The sequence below is a fragment of the Bos taurus genome, chromosome 17, assembly GCF_002263795.3.
Source record: "Bos taurus isolate L1 Dominette 01449 registration number 42190680 breed Hereford chromosome 17, ARS-UCD2.0, whole genome shotgun sequence".
Lineage (NCBI taxonomy): Eukaryota > Metazoa > Chordata > Mammalia > Artiodactyla > Bovidae > Bos > Bos taurus.
In genome coordinates, this window is record NC_037344.1 from 67,794,250 (window position 1) to 67,800,285 (window position 6,036).

The 6,036-nt window shown below is 42.8% G+C and overlaps 1 protein-coding gene across 5 annotated transcripts in view; it reads right to left on the bottom strand.

Annotated features, from left to right (window-relative positions):
• The window catches only part of TTC28 (tetratricopeptide repeat domain 28), a 579,079-nt gene that overhangs the window by 400,302 nt on the left and 172,741 nt on the right, over positions 1–6,036 (bottom strand). The window lies entirely within an intron of this gene.

Below are 6,036 nucleotides of genomic sequence, written 5' to 3' on the forward strand. Positions count from 1 at the left end.
AACAAACCTAGTAGAGGTGATAGAATTCAGTTGAGCTATTTCAAATTCTAAAAGATGATGCTGTGAAAGTGCTGCACTCAATATGTCAGCAAATTTGGAAAACTTGGCAGTGGCCACAGGACTGGAAAAGGTCAGTTTTTATTCCAATCCCAAACAAAGGCAATACCAGAGAATGCTCAAACTATCGCACAACTGAGCTCATTTCAGATGCTAGCAAGGTCATGTTCAAAATTCTTCAAGCTAAGATTCAACAGTACATGAACCGAGAACTTCCAGATGTAAGGGTTAGATTTAGAAAAGGCAGAGGAACCAGAGATCAAATTGCCAACATTCACTGGATCATAGAAGAATCACGGGAATTCCAAAAAGCATCTACTTCTGCTTCACTGACTACACTAAGCATCTGACTGTGGATCACAACAAACTATGGAAAATTCTAAAACAGATGGGAATACCAGACCACCTCAGTTACCTTCTGAGAAACCTGTATGCGGGTCAAGAAGTGACAGTTAGAATCTGTCATGGAACAACAAACTGGTTCAAAATTGGGAAAGGAAAATGTCAAGGCTATATATTGTCACCCTGAGTATTTAACTTATATGCAGAGTACATCATGGGAAATACCAGGCTGGACAACTCACAAGTTGGAATCAAGATTGCCAGGTATGCAGATGATACTACCCTTATGGCAGAAAGCGAAGGGGAACTAAAGAGCCTCTTGATGAAAGTGAAAGAGAAAAGTGAAAAAGCTGGTTTAAAACTCAACATTTAAAAAACTAAGATCATGGCATCTGGTCCCATCATTTCATGGCAAATAGATGGGGGGGAAAATGGAAACCGTGGCAGGTTTTATTTTCTTGGGATCCAAAATCACTGCAGATGGTGATTGCAGCCATGAAATTAAAAGACGCTTGCTCCTTGGAAGAAAAGCTATGACCAACCTAGAGAGCATATTAAAAAGCAGAGACATCACTTTGCCAACAAAGGTCCCTATAGTCAAAGTCCCTATAGTTTTTCCAGTAGTCATATACAGATGTGAGAGTTGGACCATTAAGAGCACTGAAGAATTGATGCTTTCAAACTGTGGTGCTGGAGAAGACCTGAGAGTTCCTTGGACAGCAAGGAGATCAAACCAGTCCATCCTAAAGGAAATGAGTCCTGAATATTCATTGGACGGACTGATGCTGAAGCCAAAGCTCCAATACTTTGGCCACCTGATGTGAAGAGCCATCTCATTGGAAAAGACCCTAACGCCATGAAAGACTGAGGCCAGGAGGAGAAGGGGGCGACAGAGGATGAGATGGTTATATATCATCACAACTCAATGGAAATGAGTTTGGGCAAACTCCAGGAGACAGTAGAGGACAGGGAAGCCTGGCATGCTGCAGTCCATGGGGTTCCAAAGAGTCACACACAACTGAGCAACTGAATAACAACAACTAGACAAAAGAGAGACATCACAGAATGTTAAGGAGAATAATACGTGTATTTCTTTAAATAATTATTCTAGAAGAAGAAAGAAGGAAAGTCAGAGGAAAAAAGAGACAAGAAAAAGAAAACTCATTAGGATGTCATTTGCAATATATCCAGCAAGTGACAATGAGGCATTTGACTCTAACAGTGAGGAGTCAGATGTCAAAGATTAAATGACACGCCCAAGGACACAAGTCTTGGGAACTGCCAGAACCAAAACCTAGGTCTCTAGGTTGCACTGATCCAGGAATGATGTATAGAACAGATCTGCAGAAAGACCTTTATCATGAAATTTCTAAGACTTCTCTTTAAAACTGCTTTGGTCACAATGCTTATTTTTAAGTTCAATTTTATATTATAAACAAACTGTGGTCCAAAATGAAAATGATAATATCAACTAGCACAGCATTTAGGCAGGTAACTAAGTAAAATTTAGTATGCTGCTGCTGCTGCTGCTAAGTCACTTCAGTCGTGTCCGACTCTGTGCGACCCCAGAGACGGCAGCCCAACAGGCTCCCCCGTCCCTGGGATTCTCCAGGCAAGAACACTGGAGTGGGTTGCCATTTCCTTCTCCAATGCATAAAAGTGAAAAGTGAAAGTGAAGTTGCTCAGTCGACTTAGCAAAAGCGATCGCTTAGCGATCCCATGGACTGCAGCCCACCAGGCTCCTCCGTCCATGGGATTTTCCAGGCAAGAATACTGGAGTGGGGTGCCATTGCCTTCTCCAAAATTTAGTATAGTTGTATTAAAATTTGAAGCTGAGCTTTCTAATCTAAAAACAAAATACTTCATTATAGAAAAAGTGCAGGGATTTGAAATACGATTTTTTTGGTAAAAGTAATAAGCTATTTCAAGACACAAATTTATGGGATGCAATCCTTATAAGTGAGCTTTGAAATAAGCTTTTTAAATGAAGCCCTATCAGAGAAGTCATTTAAGAAGCCAGATTCACATTATATTAATGTGACAAGTATAATAAGATAAATACATCATATGATTCTCAAATGACATAATGTAGCTTATGTGACATATTCCTATTAATGATCTTTTATTATGTGTGAACAGTAAAATAACATTAGATAAGCAATGAAAAAATCCAATCAGTAGCAGCTTTCCTGAAGGTTTTGACTGCAGTCTTATTTACACAGTGTTATCTGATACTAATCCTTGGATTTTAAAGAGCAAAAATCACTTCAGAATTGTAAACAAACATGTTCCTATGAGATGATCATTTTAATTACTATCATTTCTGCAAATACAAGATAGAAATAAGGTGCTGCATGATCGCCTCTTAAGGTGAAAACAGGGGAAAACAGATTCTGCCAGGCCAATAAGGTTATGTTAATAAAAGAATCGTGACCCTGGACCCGAGCCTAGTCCACAGAGCCTGACAGTGTGTCTTAACAACGACTACTATGGAACCTGTGTGGAGAGTGTAGCTGTCCCCTCCCTGGTACTGTCTACGAAAGATCAGAAGTGAGTGTCAAAACATTGTTGTTTTCTTTAATAATCCACTACAGTCTAATACCTATGAGCCAAATGAAATATTTTGAACTTTTTTACATTTAAAGATCATACGACCCTAAAAACAGATACAAGTTTTACAAAGCAATATTTCTTATTTACTTTTACATCAAATAAATATCTACTGAGCAACTGTATTATCCTTGGCACCAAAAAAAGAGGTGTGAAGTATTGTTTCTAAACTCAAGGAACTTGAGAGGCTGATTTAAAAAAAGGTGGGGGGAGGGGTGGTTTACTATCAGTAAAGCACAATCTATCTAAAAGAGCATAGATTTTAAATGCTCCAGGAATTCAGAAGTAGATGAAATCACTGTTTCTTCAAGAAGGGGAGGGAAGAAGAGCATCTTGGTGGTAGTATCCAGAAGTGAGGGAGCAAAGCTACAGCTAACTAAGCTCCTCACTGGTCCTGAGGGCGGAACATGATTAATCATGTTCTGGTGGTTTCTTTGTGGAAAAAAAAGGTAGCAGACCCTAATTGAATACTCCAAAGCCCACATCTTGAATTTTAGTATTTACTTAAACCCAGCAAATAAGCAGAGGAAAGAAGAGTAAAGAGCTCCCTTTCAATCATATACCCTAGCTGCATGCACAGTTAGAAACAAAGAAACTTAGAACCTATGGTCATGGTCTTACGGTGAGCCCAGAATTTACAAAAGCCAGCACTGGCAGTGGCTGACAGGGCACCATGACAGCAAGTTAGCAACCAATCCTAGCCATGAGGCCCAGCTACACCCAGTGCTGCTTGGATCAGTATTCGACTGCTGAACGTCCTAGCTTTGCTGAATCACATCAATGTAGTATCACTCTGCATGTGTGGCATAAATGGCTTTTATGAAACAGTTTGACAAAACACATGGCACGTGACTGTAGCACCACAAACGTGTTAGCATACCCAGCCGGAGACCACGGCAGTGACTGGATCTGTGAGTATTCTTGCAGGTGTAAAAAATAAAAATAATCTTTGTAAAGAATTATTTGTGGCCTCTAGGAGTTGAATATTCTTTCAAGGAAGCTTCCGTTTCCAATGTAGAAGAAGCAACAAGAACTGTTCTCCAGCCACCTCCAAATAATCACACAGTATTTGATAGCTCAGCTTATTTTTTAATCTTCCATGAACTCTGTAGAATTTTATCTGGATCCTTATAACATGATGATTTGGGATTATGAATGCAGTGAATAAACACAACCTTCTGGTATAGCAATTTAAGTAACACAGAGTGAGTAAATACTTCAGAGTGAATCGTAACACTTGAAACAGAATCTTCCAGAGCCCAGAAATCCACCTGACTGCCAAGAATAATACTTCCGTGGTTCAAGCAATACCAGTACCCAGAGGGGTTTCCACAGACATAACCACATAAGTTACTGCGTACTGGGTAAAATAGAAAAAACAGACATTTATGAATGTATATTTTGCAGACATTTTAAAAGTACTCAAAAATATACAATTTACAAATACAGAAGAAATTGAAGGGAGGGCTCTAGGAATACACAGCATATGTTTGAATTGCTTGATCATATCATTTCTTCTATGGGTTTTCCTCACCCTACTCTGATTTTTATAGGTCAGGAGTGGGGGGGAAGATGCATGGATCTCTTATCTAAAATACATGAAATCAATCTCACTGAAAGAAGCTCTATGATAAGAACTAATATATGAGAGATTCTGACTTCAGGATGAGGTAGAAATGACTTCGTTTCAGATAGCAAATTAGATAGCAAAGAAAACCTTTCAATTCACCAGGATATATTGAAGCAGTGTTTGTTAGATTTTCTAGCAATAAAACAAATGCACAATATCTTCTCATGCATTTCACACAATTTCCATTTCAGCTCTGATGTAAAACATGGTATCACACATCATGCCACAAAGAAAGAAGTCAGTTTAGCTAGTTCAAGTAAAACGCCAGGCAGCTGCTAACAGAGACAGGTCATGGCTGGGGAGGCACACAGCACATACAGTTCACTATGTTTTCCCTCAGAAGAATGTCAATAAAAACCAGGCCAAATTAGGTATTGGGCGGGGGGCGCGGGGGGGGGGGGGGCGCGCGGGGGAGGAGTCCTGCTATGCAGTGAACCAGTGCGTTCACCTAACAGCACCAGACAAGTTAGCAAAACGGAGCCCTAGCCAAAGCTACAGCCGCCAACAACTTGAAGAAAGCTGTCTTTCTCCCTGAATGTCCTGGGGTAGCGACCAGTCCCACATTTAGAAACGTTATTTCTGGGGCCAATAGCAATTTATTTTGATAGAACCACTGGATTTTTTTTTTCGTGAGTTCTCAACAAAGGAGCCATATTAGGAAATAATCTCGCAAAAAGCAAAGTGCCCCCTCCCCTTCTTCCCCGCGATCGATGCACACACACCCGTGCAGGCTGCCACGCAAAGACACACGCCCGTGACAATGGCTGGCGTGTTCACTCGCGCTGGCCCACGCGGCCGCCTGGAGCCCCGCGGGTAGAAGGCCCAGCCGGCCGGCCCCAGGCGCTCAGGCTGGAGGCCCCGCGGCCCCGCTGCCCGGGAACCAGCTGCTGGGCGGTTGTGCTGGGGATGCTCGCCCCCCAGCGGGGCCCTGGGGAAGCGGCTGCCAGCGGCTCAGAGCCTATTAACCCCTGGGGGAAGTAGGTGCTACAACACCCACCTGCGGGGACATTGGAGTGTGTCGGGAACACAACCCCAAATGGTTCCCCGCAGACGAGGCGCCACCGAGTTCTTAGACCCTGGCAGCTCCTGGCTGGCTCCGGCAAAGCTAATCGTGTTGCTAGCTCCACCGGGTTTCTAAAGCAAAGGGATGTTTCTGAGCTGTCACCCCTGAGAGTCCAGGCATACCAAGAAGGAAAAACTTAAAGAGGGCAGTGGACGCAGATCAGACTTGGTAACTCGACCCTAAGGAACTGGCCTAAGTCCCAAAGGGACAGAGCTATTTGGACCTGCCCGTCCAGCAAACTATGGAAGGGGTGGAAGGACCCGAGGGCAGCCGCCCCCTGTCACCCCTCCCTGGGTCGGGCACCAGGGCCCCGTCCCCACTCCGGGACACTTAC